The 26,768-nt window shown below is 37.4% G+C and overlaps 1 long non-coding RNA gene across 1 annotated transcript in view; it reads left to right on the top strand.

The window, feature by feature from the left end:
• LOC119154977 overlaps positions 1 to 25,560 on the top strand; it is a 30,076-nt gene extending 4,516 nt beyond the window's left edge. The window contains exons 3-5 of the long non-coding RNA XR_005106570.1: positions 11,591 to 11,781; positions 14,034 to 14,214; positions 20,078 to 25,560. This is a non-coding gene — a long non-coding RNA (uncharacterized LOC119154977). The remainder of the gene's footprint in view (positions 1 to 11,590; positions 11,782 to 14,033; positions 14,215 to 20,077) is intronic.
• The last annotated feature ends 1,208 nt before the right edge of the window (positions 25,561 to 26,768 follow it).

Genomic DNA, 26,768 nt, shown 5'->3' with positions numbered 1-26,768 from the left:
TAGTCCTGGCAACCATCAAGGCTGACACAAAGCTAAGCGATGCGGTGGGAGATGAAGGGGGATTTGGCTGCCCCTCTCATTGGCAGGATGCTATTGCATTGCCCTCCTGTTCCATGGAACTGCAGCATCAGGGCATTGGTGAGGCCGCATCTGGAGTGCTGCATCCAGTTCTGGGCTCCCTGGTTCAAGAGAGACAGGGAACTACTGGAGAGGGACAAATTACTTTCTCTCTTTTACAAATGCAGGGTAATTCGTTCACTTGCCCAAGCTCTCAGAAAAAAACCCTGGCAAATCTGAAAACAAACATTGGAACAACTGATGAGTTCAGTGTTTTAACCATGAAACTGTTTCTCTGTATCTCTCTCTTTTTTCCACACCAGCATCTGGTAGAGAATTGTTAAGCCACTACTGTTGCTGCAAAACTTTATCTAACCAGTTACGCTTTCCGTTCTGTTTATTAAAAAAAGGACAATTATTGGAGAAATAGTAGTAAACAACTCTGACTTTATTGCTTGCTTTTAATTAATATCTTTTTCTCTCTCAAAAGTATTTACTAGGCATATATCACTCTGAGGCTCACATTGGGCAAAAATGTTGGTAAAACTTGTTGGAATAGGAGGTTACATAAACGTAGAGCTCTGGGATGCTGCAGGTTTCTGAGCTGCTTGCTTGATAGGTTTTACTCTCCGCTACCTGCCAGCGGATGTCACACTGACACAAAAATGGCGTAACTAATGAGCCAAGTTTCTACTCTTTCCATTACAAAAAAAAGTTCTGCTACTAAATCTTGACAGTCTCCTCAAAGAGAGATTTGACTTCAGCAGGACTGTAGCCTGAGAAAAGACAACAACATTCAACTGGACTATATATTTAATAAGGATTTGTTTTCTGTTTTATGAAACCAGACTTAAAACTTCCTAACAGATGCAAGCAATTTTATTGTGAAGAATTATCACATTTCTCTGTGAGAAGAGCTTTCTTCCGTGTTTCATCAGTGAACTTGCATCTGTGCAATGGAATTCTTTTACAAATAGAGCTGAATACATACAGTTCAACCGCAGTAACATTTTAATCATTATTTCATTACAAAAGCAATGCAGTTGCAGCATCATCTTCTGTTTTTTTCCATTGTGATTTTATGTATTCTATCTTAGCAAAACATCATGGCACAGGTATTGGCAGCCAATAAGGTACTGCTGCTGTTAGGCTTCTGTGCCCTGAAAAAAGTAGTGTCAAGATTATTGCATGAGTTTGTATTTAAATTGCAGTGCATTTAAAAATGAGCACTAGATCAAATGGTACTCCACTCAGAAATTGACGTGTACAAAAGTAGCTTTTAAAGACAGTTCTGGTTACTAGAGAGATTATTGCTGTTCCCTGAGGCACAGGAGCTTTAACAAAAATGTGCAGGAGCTCATTGTCAGAATCCTGGTGTCCTGGGTTAGTTCCAGAAATCCAGAGCCATTTTTTCTTTTTATATGTCATTGCTGCACTCTCAGGGATTAAAAAAACCCCCAAATAACTACAAAACTTCTACAGAATTAGTGGCTAAATGTTTTCTGTTGACTTCACTGTCCAAGACGTTTACTTTGAAACTGATTCTTGGGAGCTAAAATTGGATTGTCATCATATTTAAAGCTCTTGGATGTGTCTTGCTCAGTAGAACTGAAATAACTAAATGGCTGGCAGCAGCCTTTCTCTCCTATGGCAGTATCCTGTTAAAGTCTGTTCAACTGTAGACCATCTATCAGTCATAATGTCATCGTGGTTCTATTAATTACTATGTTCAGTCAGACAAAATTTTTTAGCTAGCAGTATTTTAGATTATTTAAAATATTTAGAAATAGTTTTACAAAGGTTGAATGTGTTTTAAAAAAGTCTTACAACTGAATCTTATTTGACATTGAAAGTGCTATCTCTTGCTTTGTATCTGTGTCTGGGCATCACCCACAGAGAAAACCAGACTGAAAAGAGAGTCATAGTTCAGAGAAGATGTAACTTGTTTATGCCCAACCCCCAAAGTCACAGGTTGCTTTTGAAATGCTGTGAAGTGTTTCAGGTTGTACTGTTAGCATGGGTGCATCTTTTCTCTTACTGTATTCCTCACCTGTTAAAAAAGGGCCCTTTACCTTTCTACATTCTTTATGTTTATACGTTTATACTTCGGCTTTGACTTTCTCTGCTGCAAGACTTTGGCTTTGACTTTCTCCTTTCAGGAGAGTATTATAGAGGCAAATGTTGTGCCTGCTTTCTGATCTTCAATCTTGCCAAAGATGGACCAGATCAGACGCAATTTCTGTCTAATGACTGTATATCAGTATAATCATTTAAATTGTGGGTGCCACATTGGTAAGAAAAAGATCCCAGATACAAAATCCAGTGGGCTGTATGTAGAAGATGCATACAGTTCGGATACGTTGCAACTCAGTTTGCTGTGCAAAACTTGCAAAGTGAGCTCTTGCTCAGTCTGATTTGACTAGAGCTGTTGCATGTGGCAAGGATCCTTGCATGATGGAACAGAAGGCTGGATCCGGTCCGTTTGAGCTGAGGGATGCTACACGTCCACACACATCCTTATGTTACTACTGTGTGAAACCATGCTATAACATTTATCGGCCACCTGTTAGCAGTGTTTATTGACTGTGAAAAGGGATGGCCTCGGATGCAAACCTGAAGGGAACCTTCTCAGTTAGGCAAGAGGGTAGACCAAGAAATATCTTTGCATCCCATGCTGTTTGCTGTCACCATTCAGTGTTTCTTCCTGGCCAGAATGATGTCCTTTCCCTTTCCAGGGAGGGACCTCTTCCATGCACTGCAATGGCAGAGCCCTTAGTGGAAAGGAGTACAGATTGTGTTCCCAGAGCCTCCTGCTTTGGCAACGGAGGTACAGCTTCAAAATGCGGAGTACTGTAATACTAAGATTCCTGATGTTTAGCAGGAGAAGGGATGCTAATTTGTATAGTGGTGCATGGCTGAACTGTGCTGTTTTGTGAGGAGCGTGTCTGATCTACCGACATATCTTTGTTAGAAGACATTAGGAAAAAATGTATTATCAGCTGTTACAGCAATGACAGCTGAGGTGAAAAAGCCTCTTCGATCTTGGGTAATTAGGTGGGGGCTTGTCTAGCAGTACAGCCACACAAAGAGGGGGATTTGGGAAGCTGACTTTGTAGGAGGGAGCAAGGAGGACTGTCAGCAACCTGAGTTCAATATGAGTTTAGATGAAACATTTCAAGTCACGCTGGCAGTGACGATGAAAGTGACATTTCTTAGTTCTGGAAATGGCATTGTAACATAAATGACTTCTTCATTTCTATTTGCTTTCTGTGCAGGATTTTAAAGGGACTTGCATATACTTACATTGGTGATCCTGGAGGCAGAAGTTTTGTATTTAGATCAAAATCTGTTCAGACCAGGTACAGGCGGTTAAACAGCTGTGCGTTAGTTGGGGAGGGAGGGAGGGAGAGATTGATCTAATTGGGCCCTATATTTTTGTTAGGCGTATGTGGTAATATTCCACTCTAAATGTAAGTGGGTAGGAGTTCGAATTTATATCAAAAGGGGATACATGCAACAAGTTGTAGATGTTGTGCCATTATAAAGCATCTAATGTAGTATAGATATAATATTTTAAATAATATATTTACAATATAAAGCAATATATTAATTTACAGTATAAAGCATCTAATGAGTTCTATCCATTAATCACAAAAGTTGGTTAGCAAAAGTATTTTTTTATAAGCAATATGCTGAATTTCAGTGACTGAAAGGAAACCAATTATTTCGCAATCAAAGGAGAAAGAAAGGTAAGTTCCAAATATTTCTTTTAAACTGAGTTTCGTTTAAAACCAGTCTTCACCTCTCCAAATCAAATGAGTAGACCTTAAGGAGATTATAGCTTCTGTTTGATATAAATCAGCCTCTTGCTTGAAAAGTACATCTGCTTCAATAAGCTTTATGATAGTTATCAAGACCCACTAAAACATCTCAGAGACTGCAATGTGTGACATTACTCCCAGCAAAATTATCCTAAATTATTTGTTACCTGCTTTTTAATATTTAAATATATCGTATTTTGGTAAATTATGTTAAAGTTTTCCTTATTGATGTATCAGGAATCATAGCTTCTCTATTATTTAAGTTATAAAATTGTCCTTTATGTTATGGTGTCATAGATTTGTTCACATTGGACAGGGCTTTGGGAGGGCTCCAGTCCGACCTGCAGCTCAGAGCAGGGCCAAGCCTGAATTCACATGAAGCCATTTCAGGGCTTTGTCTAATCAGGTCTTAAAAACCTCCAAGGACAGAGATTTCACAACCTCCGTGGGCAATATGTTCCAATAAATAATCATCCTCAGAGGTTTTTTTCTGTTAGAGAGTTGGAATATTTTATATTTCCTTAGGAACAGTGAGAAGCTAACTCCCTTATGTAATGAGAGTCTCAAACCTGAGTTAACTGGAAGATAGTTACACTTATTTTGAAGGCAGAGGTGCAAAAATGAACTCTCCAAACAAAGAGCTCTTGTGTTATATAAAAAATTTACCCTGCTGAAGCAGCTCTGTCCCCTTTCCCTCCTCCATTGCCATGCCTGTGTTATGCCAACCCCTATGCCTACACAGCCTAGGGAGACCGCTCCAGTAATTTTGCTAAACTTCTGCATTAAAAAGTATAAAGCTGCCTGCTACCTTTATTTTTCTTCATAAAACAGCTCAGCAATAATATAAAGCTTTTCATCTTCATTAACTAATACAGATGTTAATTAATTAATCATGCTTGCATATCCCTCTATTAAATAGCTAGTCTACTAAAATTTATCCTTTCTATTCCCTAAAGGTATTTTGTATATCAGCCAGGTCTTCTATTAATCTTTTCTTTTCCACAGCATGTTTAACCTTCTTTCGCTTATCATTTAGGGTCGTTAGGGCTTATTGTCTTAGTTATCCTCTCTTGAACCTTCTGTGTTGTCCATTTTTTTTCTTTTCTTTTGCTTTCTTTAACCAGAACTGTGTAGTTGCCCCAAATTCTCTTCTGATTAAGTGTAAAAAATCGGGAGAAACCGCATCGGGGTGAACTCCACCAGAAGCCAGATTGTAGTCATTCTCAGGGCTTGAGACGTGACTTTACGGTCCATACCAAGATGAAATGTTATCTGCAATTGCTTTGATGTTTTATTTTTTCTTAATAAGATTTGTCACTCTCTACTGATTAGGCATTTACTAGTAAATTGTGTCTAATTTATGTGGACACACAGTGTACACAATTCAGAGAAAAAAAATCAGAAATTTGGGAAGAATGGGAAAAAGATTCCAAGAATTATTTGGAGTCTCAAATCATGATCAATAATGAGAAACTAAAGTTCAACCTACTGCAAGATAAGGTAACTTAAATTAAACCTGTAGACCTCCAGGGAGAGGATTACACAGCACACTGAAATCAAACAAAGATACAACAAAAACCAGAGTTCGAAAACTGGAGACAGACTAATTCAGGATATATTTAAGATTCACTGAGAGTAATTAACCATCAGAACAATTAACCTATGAACATAGTGAATTTGTTGAAGTATTTTAAGTAAGTATTTTTCCTAGAAATGTGGTTGTCCAGCCAGAAATTACTGGGTGAGATTCTATGCGAAGTTAGAATAATTCATCACAGTCTCTTTCAGCCTTAAAATTTAAGACTATAAACCTCATATGCTCAAAACATCTTTTTTTTTTTTTTTTTTTCCTATTTTATTCTCCCCCCTACTTCTAAGTGTTTGGGGAGGAGATCATGGCTTATTCCTGGCTAAACACAAAACATCACCTCTCTTGGGATTCTCATCCATGCACATTGCTAAGTGTTTTCCTGGGAACAGTGCAGAATATGCCATATCATTCAAGACCCTTTAGTGCCTTGGTGTCCTGTAAAATAAGATCTCTTTTAATTTATTCCTGTTCTTTACTATTTCTCTTCCACCGTAACATTGCATTGACTGAAGTTTGATTGTTGTGGTTGCTCCCCTATTCATGTTTAACTTCTAGCTGGTTATATTCTGTCAAAAGTGTTTTCTGCAGGCCATGTAATTATACCCACTGATTCCCTCCCTGTAAAATCTTTTCTGTTATTGCTGCTTCTTCAATGACGCAGTACGAGATTTGTTAGGCATGCTCTCTGTGGGTAAATAGATGCTGACTGTCTGCAGTTTAGGTATAATTTGCTAAATGTTCCATGCCAACTATTTTCTGCTATTCTTATTATTCAAATCATGCTTGTAGAGCCTTCTAGTTCTGTTTTGTTTTTTTTTTTTTCTCTTCTTGATAGCCAAAATAAATATAACACTGACTTCATCCTACTACTTCTGCCTATTCTGTCAATCCCAAGGAATCTCTTATTGCTATTAAAGCTGTAGAGTAGCATTTATCTGATTTCTGCCGAGTCAGAGATTTGAACTGACTTCTATTTGCCTCTCTTCCCCCTTTGTTTTGTGTACAGTCCCTCCTCGCTCTTTTCATGAAAACCAAGTGAAGGATAATGAGGCTTTATATCTCTTAGAACAAATTTCTTCCATTTCTACCTCTTTTTTTAATTACTCATTTTTCCAGCTGATTTTTTTCTCCATAAACATGCTTTTCTTATCCATCTGTTGCTCCAAGCCTGTAAACCCTGTTGCAGGCATTTGGCCCCCTTTATTACCAAAATCCCCTTATTTCTCACAGCTCCTACTGACAGTGAGCATTGTTGGTGAGCAGCGAATTAATCTGTTCCTCAGTGTTCCGTGTTCCAGCTCTTTCATTTCACCCAGGATTTGCAGTGTTGAAAGCTATCAACATCCTTACCGTAAAAAAATATTTTAATGCTGCCTGTAAAAACAAACAAACAATACCCACCTGCAGATGATAGGCTTTTGCACTGAGTAGAGGATTGCTTTTCTCTGTATCTCATGTCAATGCTGCAAGTATAACATCTCTTCAAGGATAGGATATCATAGCCTCTTGCTCATGCATTGATGACCCATTTTTATTTTGTATCGTGCTGTTCAAAGACAAAAGAAGGTGAGACCATCTGAGGGAGCTTTCATGATTAATTGGTCTCTGTTACCTGTCCCAGAATGCAGATTGAAACTGGAACGCTCCAGCTCCCAAAGCTAAATTCACAGAAAGCAGCTGGTTTGGTTTTTTTTTTTTTTCTAATAAGAAGCAGAAATACACACCTGCCACTTAATATGTGAATGATCTTTAAAATACTGGGTAGTTTCAACTAGATCAAAGCAACAATGGCTTTAGATACAGTCATTTAAACCCATTTGCATCGTCTTCCCTGTTGTCTGTCACAGCCACAGAGAGGCACTTTTAAGAGTGATGCATTCCTGTGCATTATGTTCATGTTTCAGTTTAAAGCCACAGGCGGTAGCTAATTTCCATTCTTTTGACTGTATGAGATCATCTCTGATAAACTGTTCATTTGGCACGTTAATAATAACAGAATGAAGCTAGCTACAGCACTCATACCATTATTTTGTGGTACTTGAGCAACTCACTGTCATGCGTAAATTTGTTTTCCAATACTTAGGCAGTGAGAAAAGTGATAGCCCTTTTACATAACTGGGGAATAGAAGCAGACAGATAGGCAAACACTTCTATGTCTGTGTAAAAAGTAACATTGGTATCAGCAAGCCTCCTCACAAGAGTCAAGCTAAGCATTCAGTAGAGTATTTGAAGAAATCGGAGTAGAACAACTATGCTTTCAGCCCAGGAGCATAAAAATGCTTTGAACAGACGGGAAAGGGATCTTCAGAGCCACATGCCAGCACTTGTAAAGCTCTGCAGCCAAATGGAAGGATATCTCACTTAGAATGATACTTAAGGGGAGAAGAGACATTAGGAGATACAGGCACAGCTAGTGAATAATTAACTGGGCCCTTTGAAATCTTTTAAAAAGTGGTTAGTAATTTCATGAGGAATACTTCGGGATGACTTAACCTGCTCTAAAAAAAGAGATTGTTTATTGATCCTTGTTTATGTATTTGTTTTTGGGAAGGGTAGGTACTGTAGAGATCCTATTGGCACTTTCAAGATGATTATGGCAGTTTTACTTTTCAAAACTTTACAGTTTTTGTTCCCTTTAGAAGCCTACAAGCATGCAACTTGTGGTCGTGCTCTGCAGGCATCACAAACTTAGCAGAGGTAGGCATTTGCAGCAGATCGATTCAAGTCTTTACAGAAACGAACTGCATTATGCTTTGTCTCAATGCCTGTGACTTTATCCTACTTCTTCTGCTGTTACGGCTGTGGGAAACCTGAGCTTTAAGTCTTAATAATCTTTAGCTATCAGAAATGCTGGGTCACCAGGCTTCACATTCTCCCAAAGTCATGATTTGTATGAGTCCTAGCTGAGCAGGCTTTCATTTTGGGTCAGATTGCCTAACTTTGCTCAGTTCTTGCCTGGTGACAGATGACTATCTCAACCCGGCCTGAGAGCTATGCGTTTTCCACTATTTAAATTTCACAGTGCAGTGAAGCAACTGATATCCATATTCAGCCACTCTTGTCGAGGATGTGAAAGTGGAGAACCTTAATTATTTAATGTTGTAAAGCATTCCAGGGATCTAACCTGACAGTCCCAAGCCTTTTCTTGTTTGTTTTCAAATGGATGAAACATCTAGGAAAGCATAAGGGCTTTCGTAATTATTCACACCTCTGGGTAATTCTATTAATGGACAAATATAACAACATTTCCATACACTGCCCAGGCACCTGATACCAGCGGCAGTATTGTTATGAATTGGATGTCTGCTGTAAGGACCTTATGAAGGAGCACAGGCAAAGGGCAGCCAGGTGATGGCTTGTTTCTATTTAGCAGCTGTCACAGGTAGACTCGAGTATCTGTATTAGCCGTCACCCATGGGATGGGCAGCAAATTTGTTTCCTAAGAAGCACCAAGGTTTTCTTCTGGGAACGCTATGAGATCTGGTAATCATTCTGAATGTGAAATGTGGCACCTTAGGTTTCATATTAATGCCCAAGCAGCTTTCTGAAAGGAAGGCTCCCACGGCTGCCTGCTCAGCTTGTGGCAGCCTGGAAAGGAAGGTATTTTAGTTGTGGGGTAGGATAGACTTTATAAAGGTTGTATGTATGATATGATGTATATATATATAAATATATATGTAATATATATGGCATTTAAGTAACTGCAGGTTGTTGGAAAACTGTGCTGTCACGTACAGAAGATAGCCACTTGAAATAGTGAAAAGGCTATAGCCTAATTTAAAATTAAAACATTAAGATAGAAGTGGTAACTACAGTGAACACTGTCATGAACACAGATAATATATAATGATGTACTTGAACATGAGGTTTGGCTGTTGTCAGACCCTGAGGAAATCCAATCTGTTACAGCCGTTCTAGAGGCTTCTGTGCCAGTGCACATAAAATCACTTTATCTTTAGTGCTGATGGTTGTTACTTAGCACTCTTGGGGCACTGCACATATCAAAGGTGCAGCAAATATTTTACATACTTTCTTATAGAGCTAATCCAACCCGAACGCTTTATGTTCTGCCACAGTACTACAACCCAGCTGCTATCAGTAGTATTGGTATTACAATCAAGGATAGCATGTAGCTCCTTATTTCTGGGTTACCATAAAATGATCTATTATGCCCTGCAATCTACCGACAGACAATCTGGGACAACAAGGCACATAACATCATTTTGATATTTTGAGAAATGGGGACACAAGAATTAGAACATTCTTGTAGTCTGCCTTAAAAATTTCTTCATGACAGCAAGTAAAAATTTTAGAGTAGGGAAAAATTCTAATCTTTTCAACTGCAATTTTTTTTCAAAGAAAAAGGCAATTTATTGACATCTCTAACAGTAAATGCAGCTATATAAAAAAATAAATTGAAAAAAAGGTATTCTGTACCTTCTAGCAAGAAAACCATATGATTGCATTTCCTTCACCAGTATAACTTACTGCAAAGACAATATTGATGAAATTTAGATAAGATTCTAAATTGTATATAGTGATAACAGGAATTTAGTGTATTTTAATGGTAATGCGTATCCCAGCTTTCTAACACAGATATAACTACACAACTTGAAATCACTGTTGCTGGACCTAACACATTTGTATCCACTAACACACTTAATCCACTTTTCTGTTCCTAACTTTTACCAAATGTAAAACCTTACAAGCAGCATGCAAACAAAATATTCCATGCAGACCTAAATTGTCTTTAAAGTACCATTTAAAAAAAACCATTGCTTAAAAATATCCAGAAAACTGTATTCAAAGAATTGAAAACACATTAAGATAACAATTTTACTGTAATTACTTCAGAGGAGCCAACCGAGCATCTTCTGCCTGGGAAAGTTCATGAAACAGTGTCCCTAAATTCAGGCTTACGCTGAGGTGCAGGTTCAAATGGTGTTTACCTTACTGACATAGAAGTTAGAAGTAAATGGTTGCTTTGTGTTGTCTAGTTGATGAAGACAAGTTCCACATGGAAACCAAACTTCTGTTGTTTGTTCCTAGGCTGTAGTAAGTTTGGTGTTCAATTTATTATATAAACACTCAGTAAATTAATGACATGGGCACTGCCTACTGTGAAATGTGGAGACTCTGAGACAGAGCTTATGACTAAGATGAGGCTTTATAGCTGAAAGTTAAATAACCTTGGTGAAGAAGGAGGATTCTTCTCAGGCTAGGAACACTGACTGTAAAACCCACAGCTGGTATGAACCAGACTCTTCTAGACGCTTGAAGGACCTGACACCTGTACAAAATACGTGCCATAGCAAATAGAAGTTCAATTATACTGCATTTACTTCTCTTACTGTGAACTATTACACCCTTTTTTCCTGGCATTTTTTGTAAAGACCTCCACAGGAAAAACTCAACTCATTTACCTTCTGCTATAGGACTACGATGAAAATGATCTATTTTACTTCGGCCTTATTATTTGAGACCCAACATTGTCCAATCCCATAAATTCTCTCAATTAAAACCTGTATCTGCCACTTGGGATGAAATAGGTTTTCAAGATATTACCAACGTGATTTATAAAGGAATATGTATAACTAGGATAAATTTTAAAGAAAGCTACATTAAATTCACTAAAATGAGCCATGCAATATTTTTACGTGTACAAACATTGTCATATTTAACTTGGGCAAGTACAGCAGGTACACATGTGATGAGATACAGAAAAATACTAATTGTTGGATTTTCAGAATGTTTTTCAGTTTGTCATCTATAGCATGATTTTTAACGTCAACTGCAAGTTGCATTTAAAATTTGATTTTAGACAGACCCTTAAAAGAGTGCAAGCAAGAAAATTCATTGGCTTTAATAGAGCAATATATGGTTGATTTAGCTCCCTATTGATGCAGAGATGCTTGCTTGGTCAGAAATTCAAACAGGGAAATAGTATGGAACTTGAACAGCAAGAAGCCAATGAATGCAGCATGACATTAAATACCCTGAGCGTCACAGTGGGCTTAGCATATTTTCTTCATAGTGTATGAATGTTTTGGATTTTGCAAATTGAGACAGACTTTTTACCAGTATGTGCATGATTAGTGTTATCTTGTTCTCCACTCCACAGGTGGGCATTTTACTTTGCAGAAAATTCAGAAAGACAATGATGATCTTATAGCACAGAAGAGCAAAGATGGAAGTGGTGAGAAGGAACTCTTCTTTGTTCTTGTGCTCCTTGGAAATTTATGGGCCCATAGCACAGGGGTGAATGCCGTGCACCATCTGGATGTATCTGGGGCCTCTTCTTGACTAAGACTTGTAAGTAATGTTGCCCCCAGATTTCCTTTCTTTGCTACCTCATATATAGGTTTCAACTGGAGATTTCAAAGTAAGTCAGTCAGTTAAAATCCTTAGACTCGATCTCAAAAGCAACAGTGATTTATTTTTTTTCAATAGCTAAATTCATTTTATCTTCTCTATCCCTGGAATAAGTTAAAGCACGTTTTCAGGTTCTTCATAGCTATCTGCAATGGGTAACGACACAAAAACAATTAAGAAAAGACCAAAAAATCACAATCAAACAAAAAGAATGTTTCTAGTCTGAACATCAGAAAATGAAGGTAGATACCTATTTTTTAGGTTAGTTAAGTGATCGAGCAAAATCACATACTTTCAAAAAATGTTCTTTTCTGAGCCTATTGAAATCAGAACCTCTAACACAGAGACATGTGACATCTGCATTTGTCTCCCTAAATGATGCTTGTCAGGAGTATTTCATTCTCTCCCCTGTGACTCACTCACTATTCAAATAGATGCACTCCCCAAAGATGCCGTCTTACAAAGCATCTTCCATATAGCTCCTAGATCCCTCCTGGTTGTATTGCATTGTTGTTGTTAAATGTGGATGTTTCTTTGTAAATGCCCTCTACTCCCCATCTTCTTATTTCACATCCAGTATATGCTTCCTTGGCTCCACAAGGTGATGGGCTCTGCTCTCATTCCAGAGTATGTATTGTTTGTATAATTGTCCTTTCTAGAGTAGGTAACTACCCAGTTTTGTCTTTATATAGAAAGGCAGTGTTTTCTCATAATTCCACCTCAATTTTATTTAATCCTGTATGAAATATTGACAAATTTGTGCTGGTTTACCATAGAGATACAACAGTTGATTCTGAAGGAAGCATACTGGAAAGGCTGTCATAAAGAAAAGCCATGAAAAGTCTGAAGATATATTTTTAAGTTCTTGTTTATAATTTTGTAATGATAAATGGAATACCTGTGACTCTCTGCTCCATTTTAGGCAATCCCTAGAGTGGAAAACTTTTACAAGCCATGTATATGGTACTTATTATATACCTATGTATCTATATCTATCTATCTATCTTTATGTATATCTATATCTATATAATTATGTATACTTACATACAGTATAAATGTATACTTCTATATACTTACATATAAGTATCCTTATACTATAGACTGTATGTTAATTTTAATTAAGGTAGTGATCCCTAGGGAAGGGGATAGGGAAAGAGGGAAATTTTACTTGATTGGAAAACTGAAGTAAGGAAAAGGGCAGTTAGTTGTAAAATTATATTGCAAAACCCAAATCAGACTAATGCTACAGTATAGAAAACTGTAACTCTGGAAGTTCTGACAGTGTGTTAGTTACAGCAGGGCATGTAATTTCTCCCTGCTGAATTTTCTAGCTCTTAATTTACAGAACTGCACTGAAGTAGATTCTCTTTTTTCTTTTTCAACATAAGGATTATTCGTGTTATGACTCACCATGATTATTCAGCATTTGAGCTATTATTTGAATGCATTTGGCCAGATACATTATATGTAATGCCTGCTTCTTGACTGGAGAAAAACTGAGGAATTCTTTGTTCACATATTTGCATTGACATATTTGCCATTTGGTTTTAAACAATATTCATATATTTGACTTTTAAATTATTTTTTCATTAACATTGTTTTTATGAAAATTTGATTGCTCAGATTTTTCCGCAAAACACACTCAATAATGATGTGACGGTGGCCAGCCAGTCTTAATTTGAAAACAAGAATATTCAGGATAGATGTTTCTATACTTTATGCCTAACTTTTATGGAATGTATTATTTTATACACAAATGGCTGTTAAACATTCAATTGTAAAAGTTGCTCAGCAAAATGGTTGTGCTGGTATGTTGGTCCTATTGCTTCTGAAGACAGCTCATTGCAGTGCTTACTGAGAATGGTATGACTTAATATCAAATATTCAGGAATTTTTTACTGAATCACTGCTTTTCAGCTGTGATAACAACATAGTTTGATACCCAATTAGAAATGAAATTCCCTTGAAGTATAACTGAGTATTGAACTCAGAGAACAGATTTGTACATCACAGAAACATGGTTGATAAATCTGCAATATCTTGTTTGCATTTAAGTTTATAATTCATAGAATCATTTAGGTTGGAAAAGAACCTCAAGATCATGGAGTCCAACCATAAGCCTAGCACTGCCAAGCCCACCACTAAACCATGTCCCTAAGCACCGTGTCTTTGTGTCTTTTAAATGCCTCCAGGGTTGGTGACTCAACCACTTCCCTGGGCAGCCTGTTCCAGTGCTTGACAACCCTTTTGGTGAAGAAATTTGGAACATCATGCAGAGGGTACCTAGGTGAAAGGGAAGAACAGAAGTAAGATCAGTACCCTAAGGAGAATCTGGCAAAGAATTTCTGCCTGCTTTAGGACTCCTAAGGCAAGGTAAGAAAAACCCCAAAATATGAAGCTTGGGCTCCATGTTTATGTATATGTGTCTAGTGCTGGCTTTGCAGCTACACTTCTTTTTTTTTTTCCTTTTTTTTCCCACCCTTGAATATTGAGAATTCATAGCAACTTTTTATTTCAGTAGCTCTTCTGGGGCTTCATTTTGGTTTTTTCCACCTGTCAGGCTGGAATACACGTCTTACTACTGCTACACTGGGTTTCATGCTGAGGGAGGGAAAACCCAATGAGGGTGACAGCCTATCTGTTGCTCCCCAGTTAGGGTCAAGGCTGCAGTTTCAGCTTGGATTAGCTGATAAAACAGAAATGTGTGAACTGAAAAGGTGGAATGGCACTGGAAATCACCTGTTGTTTCATTAGCCACGCTTGGATTGATTCATACCAGTGCCATCTGAATTTCCCATCCTCTCTTCAGGCAAGTGCTTGTTTTCCTTTCCTGAACAGCTGTTGACTTCAGCAGGAGGGGGAGGCCTTGTAGGTTTTCTGCTATCCCCCAACATCTCCTTGGGAACTGATTTACCTCTGTGTTTTCTGACATTGGCAGAGAACTTTTACATCAGCACAATTTGCTGGTGACCACGTATCTGTCAGTCTCTTGCGCTCGTACCAGTGACTGCTGGGAAAATCCAGCCCCTTTTTCCCTATTGCATCAGCAAATAACAAGGCACCCAAATATTATGCAGACAGAATGACCTCAGAGCACCAGCAATTTAGATGAAGAGTTCACAGCAGAGGGCAATTTATAAAATGCATACTTTTTTAGGTACTGTAGGTTTCTCTGCATTATGCCGATCCACTCGTGTCTCCTTGGTCCCTGGAGAGCCGATGAGGGGCGCCGTTCAGCCACTCTGTCTGGTATTTCTCCAGTCCTGTGCTCACCACACACCAGGGAGATCCAGGTATGGAGCTCATGGTCTTCTCAAGGAAAGCTGTCCCTCCAGCACTCTCCTTAGCTGTATTGCTACAACAGGTCTAGCAGGGGGCTGAGGCACCCCAAAATTTAACTGAGCTATGGGAGTTGCAGAGGAAAAAAGACAGAATACTACTGTAAGGAGCACAGGATCACTGGTGAAATTCAAAGAGTCAAGAAGACAGCAAAGTCATCAAAAGTTGAAGAACACCCAGCACTGACATGGCTTATGCAATTTGTTACAAGCCAAGTAAAGACATTGATCTCAAGCAGCATGATGTAAAATGATCCTGTGCCCAGGTCAGGGCTCTTTTTTTCCTTAGCTGGGGTTTCTTAGGTGACCAAGTGCTTTCCTAAAGGGAAAGAAACCGGTTTGCTCCATCCATTGTCAGTTCTAGTATAGCAAATATGTATAACAGAATGATTTTTTTTTTTTGAGAGCAATAAAAACTGTATGAGATTGCAAAAGGTTTATGTATGTTTTATAGCAGGAGCAGCCATTAGAGTAAAACTACATTATTATTCTCTTTCATGCTTCCTTTCTGCTTTCAGACCACATTCCCTGTGAAGTCAAGCAGGAGGTTCTTTAGTTTTGGCAGATGTCTCAGTGAAAAAAATTAGCAGTGCATTTATGTATTTATGCAATGGCATTAAGCAGATTGTAAATGTTATAAATCAAACAATATTGCCAAACATGAGGTTATGTATGTTAATGCAGTAGATTGCCCATTCTTATCCCCTAATGAAGCAGGAAACTCAAGGTACAATATTTTTTGATGTAGTTCACTAAAGTCAAAGTCTGGAGTTTCCCAGGTCTAACTGCACTGGGTGCGTTCCACCACTGATTGACTCCATCTTATTTCCAGGACAATAGGATTTTCAGCAATGTAAAATTATGTTCTGAAAATGCTCAGTGATAAGCCCATAAAAGGTATAAAATTATTTAAATGAAGTTATGCTAGTTACAAGTTATTGCCATTGCCAATACAAGCACCATTGTTTGAGTGGTAGAAAAGCAAAGTTTAATCCCTGTGAACATGTTGGTTGTGTGTATTTGGTTTTGTTTCTTATTAGAAACATTGCTAGGGAGAACTGATGTATTTTTTTTTAAGGAACAGTAAAATGATTTGTGAAATGTTGGGGCCTGTCTATCAGTTCCGCATCTTTTTTTCTGTAAGTTTTACTTTTCAGAGAATTCAGTGTGTTGCTATTAAGTGTAGACATATTTTGAAAGTAATGTTCCAGTTCCAAATACTTCTAGAAGACTGGTAGGCTTCTGGCACCTAGAAATCTTCTTCCAACTGACATTGTTTTGTTTCCCTGTCCTCCCTGAAGTTAAGATTCATTTATTGCCTTTGAAAGTAACAGGGAGAGATAACCATTTTGAATTAAGGGAAGAATCAGAAGTAGGGGAATGTGCGATCATGTAAAATGTACACTAGTTAAGAGCAAGCAAGAAAATAAAAAAAAAGGATTTTTGGTAAAACAGGCAAACAAAACGCACCATTGACTTAAAGGATTTATGTTATGTAAATCAATTCCCATAGGAGGCTATAAATGTTACGTTGGTCTAAATTAGCTGAGGATGATGACGTCCTCTAAATTAGGTGAGGATCAGTTTGTCCTCAAACAGCCTTCTGACTGAAGGAATGTATTTCCTATCATTACAGCAATCTGCTACAGAAAATTAAAAACTGAGCTAACTTTGAGGCCTTTCCCTATCTCTGAAGCAAACACTATAATAATTTACCATTTCTCTAACATCCTAGTAGTTACACTTCAGTTTAAACACTGATCAGCATTTAAGTACTAAATAATATTAGTATTTTCCATGAAAGATTTAAAATAAAAACTCTGGAACTAAAAATATCATAATGGACAAATGTTTTTATGAAGGAAGGGTGTTTTTCACCAAATGAAGAATACAATTTCCACCACTTTTAACTAAGGAAAAGCCATCTTTTTCTACTCAGAAATACTGTTTTCACTACAGTCTAGTTAGAAAAATGCATACTGGAAAAAATTCTTATTATGCTTGTTATGATTTTGCTTTCAACATCTGAAAATACTTTAAAAGCAAGATCCCAGTCCAGTTGGTTATTTTAGACAAAGCTTAGATTTCTTCTCTGTTGAGTAAAGCATTTGAAGGCATGTTTATCTTCAAGAATTTGCTTAAATGTGGTTGTTATTAGGTATATGCATAAACACTTTGCTGAATGGGGATAGATTGCTGCAGCAGGCTCTAAAGGAACTAAGAACCCAGCTGATAAAGGGATGCTTTGGGTAAACTGTGCTAAATTTTAGAGATGTTGAGATCCCCGTTACAGTGAGCACCACGCATCCATCTTAATCATGGGAGCTAAAATTATAATTTCAATTTTTCTTACCTGGAAATTATAATGCAGGAGGAGGCAGTAATTTGCTTGTGGCTTATGTGGTAAATGGGATGTGATTTTCAGACCACAGCCAAACACAGTTAAGCTGGGCTTTTCAGTAACAGTGTCTATTCCATTCTCATAAGGGGAATATTTGCTTTTTGATTTGAAATTTCCATCTGATATTAACAAGCACTATGTATGGGCCTTGAGGAAAGAGTATGAACCAAGATAGTCTGATTCTGCAAAGTGGTTACTCCGTAACGAAACTTCCTATATTTCTGAGTTAATGGGCCAAACGCCCTCCCACTGACTCCAGTGATGAACCTGGCCTGTTATTTCTAAGTGTTACTGACTGCACATGTTCTTACTTGACTGTTATATGACTGAAATAGGCTGGCGAGCACGATTATATGGAGTGTGTGCACAGAGGACCATGACGGAGACCAGTGTGGCTCATTATGACTGACTGAGGGTGAAAATGAAAGTGCCTTACTGTGTAATGGGCTGTTCTAATTGAGGTCTTGTTTAAAATGTATGTCAAAAAGGACAAATTCTTTAAATTAGCTTTCCAAAGCCATGTTTTTTTTGTTGTTGGTCGGTTGTTGTTTGTTTTTTTGTTTAACTTCAGCTCAGATGTAGAATGAATAATTTTCCATAATTGATGAGTAATCCTGAGAAGGCAGGGAAATACTCTACTACCATGTTCCAAAAAACATTTATAGCTTTCATATTTCTGTAATATTAAACTGAGGAGTTACAAAAGGAAACTGCTAAAACATAATAATTTTCTGTAAATTCTATGAAGAACTTAGACTTTGCAGTGGTTGACTGTGATCATCTTCTGTGACAAAAATGAGTAAAAAAATTAATCCTTTAAATACTAGCATGCCCATTTTTCTTATACTGTTTCCAAGGAGCTGAATGATACTTTGAATATGTGTAGTACTGAATTGGTTCTGATGTTTTGGTAATTTCAGGTTCATCTTATGCTGGCCAGTTCAGGGTGGAAGAAAATACTTTTTTTTTTTTTCCTTGATAACTTCTCACTCTTCAAAACATTCTCCCCTTTTATGAGCATTTTCTGGTAGCGCTAACAAAGTCCAGGACTCTCGGTACTATCCCTAATTCATTCTTATCAAGCAGTAACGAAGTGGGGTACGGAAAATGTAGTCACTGACAGCCTGCCTTGCTGTCTTCTATCAGACAGGATACAAGGAAAGAGCCCTGCTTGAGGCATATTACCTACTAAAATGGGTTGTGAGCCATGATTCTGAAGTATTTTTGCATTTTTTTATTATTATTTTTATAAGCTTTGTGACTGCCAGCAATATTGTTAAAGCAACCTGTATTATGCTGGCAGAGTGTATACCCAAGAAATATCTAATATATCCAAATATTGAAATGCAACCAAATGTTGATATGTCATCACTAAAAAAGTTTTGAGAAAGTTAGGACCAAACAGCTGTTTATTGTTTTTTTTAATAAAGTTATTGTAGTAGTCAATTACTCTTTAGAACTGTAAAATAAACATTAAGCAGTCAGTTCATTTATATTTCACCCTTCTGTAAATATTCTTATACATCTCCATTACCTCACTATATTATAGAATAAGAGCTATAGCAGTCTCCATTATAACCTTAGTTTCAGCAGCATGTCTTTCCAGCCTCCTGACTTTTTGCCCTCTGAACACAGGAACCTAGTGTTGGCATTTTGCATACCATAATTTATCTTAGTAAAATTTATTTTTTGTTTACAACTGTACAAAGGTGAAGTATTCTTGATGACTTGGGTTTTAGTTTAAATTTTTGAAGTGAGGAACATTAATATCATTTACTGAAATCTAGCAAAACTTTCTTGGACTTCACAGGAACCAATATACTATCCAGTGCACGTGTGTATAGTAATATCAGGCTGCCTGAATTGATCACCTACTGGGCTGTGATTCAGATAACAGCTCAGACTTGGAAATACGGATAGGGGAAGAGAAAAGAGCTGTAAGAGCTGAGAAATTTAGCAGCAAACAATCCGTTCCCTGTTTTGGAAATGTTACTTTTAACAAGTCCTACAGAAACTATGACTTCTTTCAGGCATCTGTGTTCTCTTTGTCAAAATCCAGCTCTTTCTATAAACAGTGAATGGATTTAGGACCTAGCATTGCATTGAAAACTGTTGCTCTGAATCATTATACTCAAAAACACTAGAACTTTGTGCTGGTTCCAAAGATTCATTCACATATAACACACTGCGGAGTAAACTGCAGCCAGAGGTATCCTCAGAAGAGCCTTGGGAGGGTGCCTCATTAAATATTGTGATCAGTTTTTAAAATATATTTGGATAGCATCCTTGTTATTGCTTTGCAGTACATGGGCTTTAACTTTGAGATGAAGAGAAATATTCTATATAGAGAACTAAACAAAACCATTGAATCCATAGAGAAGTCACTCAACTTGATACAAATCCACACTACAGCTGGTTGTGGCATCAAACTTTTGCTCGCTATGGCCAATGTCTTTAACTTCTGTTAAACTTGGAGACCTATTTGTTACATTCACAGACAGATGTTGGAGCCTGTGATGTCTGGGTTTCTGTTTCATGGTGCTGAAGCCCAGCTGATATTACCAGAAGCAGCATGCTGTACAGGGCCTGAAAATTTGTACTTGAACTTTGCTTGTTCCGGGTGAAACTTGCTTGTAAATAATAATAAATGAAATAATTTATTCTACTTCAATATTTTTCCTGTTGAATCTACAAAAATAATTGACCAAGTTGGCCTTGCATGTATTTCAGATTTCTCATTTTAATCCATTTGGGATGGTCCTAGGAGCCTAAGTGTCCTGGAAAAAAAGTTACTAGCAGCTTCTTGTTTTGACTTCTTGAATTCCTAAATCTTTTCATTTCTCACTGTCTAAAATTCAGGGTTTGTTTTTCTGCTGCATTGTCTTGGGTCTTTTCCTGGAAACGTAAACTAAGCTGAAATTGCGTAGCTGTTGCATGCGCTCCCAGAGTTACTCATTTAGACCTTTGGTGCTCTTCACACCTCCATATTATCTGCCAGTATTTGTATAACTGTTCATGTTATGTACAAGTAACTGTATTTGCAGGAAATGCGTAACACGTCAGTGAAATAGTAATCTTTTTTGGTTTACTTGTTTCAGGGCTACATTTTGACACTAAGTCCTTTTTCTCTTTCTTTACCTTACCTTGGAAAAAAAATTATTACCCGTCCCATTGTCTGAAAATGTTGCCTGAGCTAAGAGCTGGAAGAGGTTGTCAAGGTGTCTCCAGGAGATGGTTAGTGACATTTTGAAGTTGGCACATGTGGGAGCTGAATTTCAGAGAGTAGTGAGCTTTGTGAACAGCTGTAACTTTGCTCTTTTTAACTGCCTTTTACTTGCTTGAATAGTTGTACTTTCTATGAAACTAAGTAAAGCAGTGGTGAAGGAAATTAGATGTAATGACTATAAAAAGAAGTGAAGGAGAAAGAGGACATACATGACTTTAGTGTAACTTATCTTTGACGTGCTGATCTGTTATCTTTCACTGATGTAAAGGTTAAATCCATTAACTGGTGGTCTTCCAGTGAGGACAGAGAGCTGACAAGGCATGAAGGGCTCAGGCCAGCAAAACCACAAAGTACTTGATCTTTGAATGTATGACTTTTATTGTCAGCAGCAAAAATGACTTGACTTTCATATGTTCCCTCTATGTGTGAGGAAGTGAACATAAATTAATAGCTACAGTAATTTCCTCTGGGTAAATCTATCTAAACGATCTTAAATATTAGAATGCTGAAAGGCTAATGGCTTGAATATCTGACATGATGAACATCTACAGCTGTTTGTGAAGCCAAAGGGAGGTCTTGGTGCCCACTGTCTTTGAAAATCAGGTCACAAGACCAATGATGTCTTTATACAGAGAATCTGCTTGCTTTCAGTAAAATTTACATAAACTTGCAGCAGGATAACAGCCTGATGTACCAATGCTATCTATATCCGAGTTTCTAAAAATTAAGAGTTTTGGAAATGATTGTGTTGTTTGCCTTCCAAGAGATGTTGGACTGTGGGTGGAGTGTTTTTATCCCCAGCTGCGGAATGCACCATTGTTTTGCATTTATTCTTAAGAATGAAACAGTATGTACACCTGAAGAGTAAATCATAGGAAATGAACAGCTGATTTGGGTTTTGCAATTCACATGCATGAACTACCTTTGCTAGAATTACTGTTCAGTGATAAAACAAATAAAATGTTCATGTCAAAGTGTTTATAATATTTCTGTCACAAGGTGTTTGTAAATCTGTTACACAAGATGGCTATGTTTTTATTCTGTATTTATTGTATTTTTTTGTCTGTGGGGAAAATGGTTTCTTGTCAATACCATCATGTTATTGGACAATCTTACCAGAATATGCACTTAAGGGAAATAATTTTTTTAAGGACTTTAAGATTTACCTACACTGTATTTGTCCATTGGGACTCTGTGCTTGTGTGTTGTAATAGTCCAGACCTGACTTAAAATACAGCTCTCACATGTTTTCTGAGCTTCTCATAGGTTAACTATACAATGATTCACGCCAGATACAGTTAGATAATCAGTGACCAAGTTAGCACATTTTGGGAAACTGCTGCTCAGTAATGGTTATGAACAGGCATCCAGTCTTTCCTAACAATAAATAAAATAATTAGCCATAAAGCTATTTGCCATTAGCTTATTTTAATATATGGCTCTTTAAATTTGAGTTTACCTGTCCCCTCAGCTGAGATGTGCAAATTCCTCCACCATTGCAATGAAAAGTAAAATGGGTTCATTGCAACTACTAATTCTTGTAATCAGCAGACAGCACTCTTGCTCAATGACTTGCTACCAGCTACTTTGGTCTGTGTTGTTGATTCAAAAGAAGAAATGATTGTGCCTATCCAGCAAAGGAACAAAAAAAAAGTGAAAGAGAAAAAAAATTTCTCTCCTTTCTGTTTGCCCTGGGTCTCTGTAATGTGGTAGCCGTGAGACAGTATTCACATATATTTCAATTTTTAAAATTCATTTACAGCTTGCAGGAGGATGAGAAGCAATAAAATCTAAGCTTACCTAACACCTGGTAGCATTAACTACAATTCAGAAACTTCAGACTAATATAAGAGGGAACATAATTTGGATTTAGCAAGGAGCAGTATTCATGAATTCGTTATCCACTGTGACTAACTCATGCCTTTGGGAAAGTTTCTTAATCTCTATTTTTACCTTAACAGATCCATACAGAAAATGAACTTTCACAGGAATGCATTTAAGGTATTTACGAACTCTGAAAAGTCTATGTAAATAAAACCAAGTAGAAAATGATTGGTAAAGACATTTAAATGTGAACTCTAAAGAAAATAATTTTTCTGCTTTTCATTATAAAAGGTTGCTTATTTCTCCCTGAGGTGCTGGTTAGTGAATGCTGAATAGAAGAGAGTTGTGCTTTGCTTTGTTTAAAAATTGGAGATGATATACATGCATAATAATAAGACTGCTTTACCAGTGACCATCTCTTCCCCTTGTTGAGCAACCACCTCATTTGGCAGAGACAAGCTGGATGAAGACCAAGTGCATGTTTAGCTTGACAGCAGTTTTTATGAACTCTGTCTTTTAACAACAAACTTCAATGAATTCTTATTTTGAAAGATATTGGGTTTATGTAAACTCTGTAAAAATCCTGTTGTGTAACTTTCAAGCAAGCACCAACCTTAGTAAATGCATATTTATGACTGTGAGTGGTTAAACGTGGCATATTCCTGGTCCTGAGGAATAAGTTTTGAGACAGAAAACCATAACATGAAAAAATGTTAGTAAATATTCCTATTGGCATGAAAAGGAGAACATCTGCTAAAGTCACGAGTGGTTTGTTGCTTGAGTTAGCAGCAGGACAGCCTACAGCTCATTAGCTATGGCTTGATAAGAGAACAGGAGTGCAGTGGATAGAAATGTTTGTCATTTGAAGTTGCTTGAAATCATGCTAAAAGCATTAAAACCATGATACTTCACGTTTCTTTTTAATTCCTTCCTTGGTATCTTCAGAAACTGCTGTAATGACTGCTTAACTATTAGTACAAAGGCAAACTTAAAAATATGTGCACGAAATGTCCTGAATTTGATCTTCTCTTCACAGCAGTATTTATTATTGCTTACATTTGTCCATTCCTACCTAGAAATGCACATAAGCACATGCAAAACACTGAGCACATCTACCAAAATCAAGTTTCCCTCTCATGCTGAGGCAACACTGACATTAGCCAGAACACAGAATTTGCATTCTTTTAAACCCATGTTGTGGGTCTGGTCTTGAGCACTGCGATGCCAATCTGAACTTTGGATCACAGGCTGCAAATAGTCCTTGCCTAATTTTTTCCTAAGCTCACTTTGTGCACAGATATCTCAGATTTAAAATGCATCTGGCAATTCAAACACCTTTGAATCTCAAATATCCTACAGTTAGGTTTGGTGTAAGGGTGAGGTAATTATGGATGCCAACATAATTAACCTTGGATGTCTGTTATGTTAATTCTTAAAGACAGACGTACTAATGTGTGGAAATGGGAATAACCTCTGGTATGTGTTTTACTGTCTTGATTCCCTGCAGTCTAATCCAGAGAAGGAGTTTTGCCTGTGAGAACTACCATGATTAACTGACCATTGACTTAAGGGAGAATTTTTTTTATGGTGGGAGTGGTGAAACACTGGAACAGGTTGCCCAGGGAGGCTGTAGATGCCCCATCCCTGGAAATATTTAGGGTCAGGTTGGATGTGGCTCTGACAACCTGATTTAGTTGAAGATGGCTCTGCACCGCAGAGGCATTGGATTAGATTACTTTTAAAAGGGCCCTTCCAACCCAAATCATTCTGATTCTGTGACTTCAGTTGTTGTTCCTATGAGGTCTGTGTGAAAGATTTCTTTCCTCTCTGAAAAGAAATCATGTTTGGGCAATCCATAATGTCTATATACAGGTATGTTTAGTGAATACTCTCATACAGCAGTTTAAGCATTTGGCCACTGATGTAACATTGTTTTAAGATGACATATGTTATTGTCCCAAATGGCACATCCCCTGACAATGCCTGTCTGAACGCGTCTCAGATGGGGAAAGGAGAGTACCTTCTGTTACTACGCGGTGACGTGACAAGCATCACGTTGTGTGCGCTGGGATGATGACTCAAGCCACAACTGAAGGACCCTTCCTGGCTTTGCTGAGATCATGTGGGGAGAGGATCTACCTGGACCCATCTAGTTGGAGGATGGGAGCTTTCTCAGCCTGAAGCCGCTGTCCCTCTCTGCCTCCAAGATCCTGGCCTTAGCAGGCCATGAAGATTCAATTCTCTGATATTCTACAAATAAACCTATCAAATGTAGTTCTATACTGGCTAGAGAGTACAAATAAAGTTTGTCATCCCTGTCTTACTCAGTTTTGCAGGCAAGTAAGAACAGACTTTTTTACTCTGATAACGTAATTTAGATTTTGTGTTATATGCTTCATTTTGGCACAGTTCTTGTGAGAATTAAATGCTAAATTCCTCTGAGAGGAATCTAACATTTTAAAAATTATACCTGTTTTTATATATAGAGAAAATCTATGCAAACAGCACATGCATTTAAACAAGATAAGTAACACTTGCCTTTCCATAGTATTTGGGACTGACACACACCTCTGAATCTTCTTGGGTCATCTGCACTTACCCAGTTTTGTCCTTAGGAAAAAGAGTGTGGTCAATGAACTACTACTCTGATTATTTCTAAAAGTATATGGATGACTTCAGACTTTTAGTTTTATTACTGCCTAGATACAGTAAAGAAAAATGGTAAGTCTTACCTTATCTGTACTATATTTGGCAGTGGATTTGTCCAAAAATCCAAAGAGGACTGGAAGAAGAGATGCAGAAGAGGATACCAATCCATCCAGTCTGTAAAAAAAGGACTGTTAACATACAATCTACTGAAAGCAATAGCCTGTCTTCATTTCACTATTCTACACTAAGATTTGGTGGCTCCAACTTGAAAAAAAAAAAAAGCAAGAATCCAGATATAGATGGCAATCACAGAAAGCATGGAGAGACTTCATAGAAGAAAAAAAAGTTAAGAGACTGGAATTACTTAGTTCAAAAAAGTAAATGTATGTATAAAATAAGTTCTATAAAACAGCATAGCTGGTCACAAATGTGGGGGAATGTTCAGCAAAAGCCAGAGGTATTATATTCAGATTCCAGTTTTTCTTTGTTGTGTTTTATTTTATTATTCTCATTTATTTCAGTTAGTTCAGACAGTAAGTTTGATTGATTCTTTAATCAGTGAATGAGGGCTCAATGTGAAGCAGAGGCACGCAACGACAAAGTCTGTTCACACCCAACAATAAAAATGAGGAGATTCTTTATTTAAAAACAACATTTGTAGCTGGAAGAAGCTATGGTGACATGGAGGGATGGCTGTGTGGTGGTGCAGCTGCTCTGATGCACACTCAGGAGCGAGCACAGCTCTGGGAAGGAGGAAGAGGAGGGTGTCCACCTGTACCGCAGCCCTGGACTAAAACACAGCTTTCCTTCAGGGCTTCAGAGCAGATTAAGCAAGATGTCTTTGATGCTAATCTGTAAAAACTCTTGAGCCAGTTTACACACATCACGAAGCCAATTTTGTTTCTGTTGCTTATCGTCTCTGGTAAATGAATGACAGTGGAGTAATACAACCAACCAATGTGGTAACTGTAGAGGTACTACCGATGGAAGATGTGGTCTGGAAGGTCATGAATATATATAATACTCATGACAGACGAAGTGCAATCAAGTTCTTATTGTGTAACTGTGTCATCGTGCATGTCACCTGAGGAAATGACTTAACCATTGAAATCAGAACATGCATATTACAAATCACAAATTTATCAGAAGAAAAAAGACAGACATTCCAACTTTTAATACAGGAAAGTTAGATAATTTAATGTTTGCTACATAATAATAATTTTTGTTTGTATACTGGTTTTTTTTTTAAATTGCAAGAAACTTGCAACAAATGACTCCTTGGTAATTTACCTATAATGGAAAAGGAACAGTTTTATTTCCCTATCAGTCATTAATTTAAAAAAGTATTTTCTCTTGGACTGCAAAAAACCTAATAAAAATTGACACAAAGTATTTATATTTAAATGACTTACTATTTTAAAGGGCACAATAATCTTACATCAAAAGACATTAAGGTATCTTACACCTCTTCCAGATCAGTGTCTATCTG

The sequence above is a fragment of the Falco rusticolus genome, chromosome 10 (genome assembly GCF_015220075.1).
Source record: "Falco rusticolus isolate bFalRus1 chromosome 10, bFalRus1.pri, whole genome shotgun sequence".
Taxonomy (NCBI): Eukaryota; Metazoa; Chordata; class Aves; order Falconiformes; family Falconidae; genus Falco; species Falco rusticolus.
Note: the sequence above shows the minus strand (reverse complement) of the source record. Positions and strands in the feature narration are given on the sequence as shown.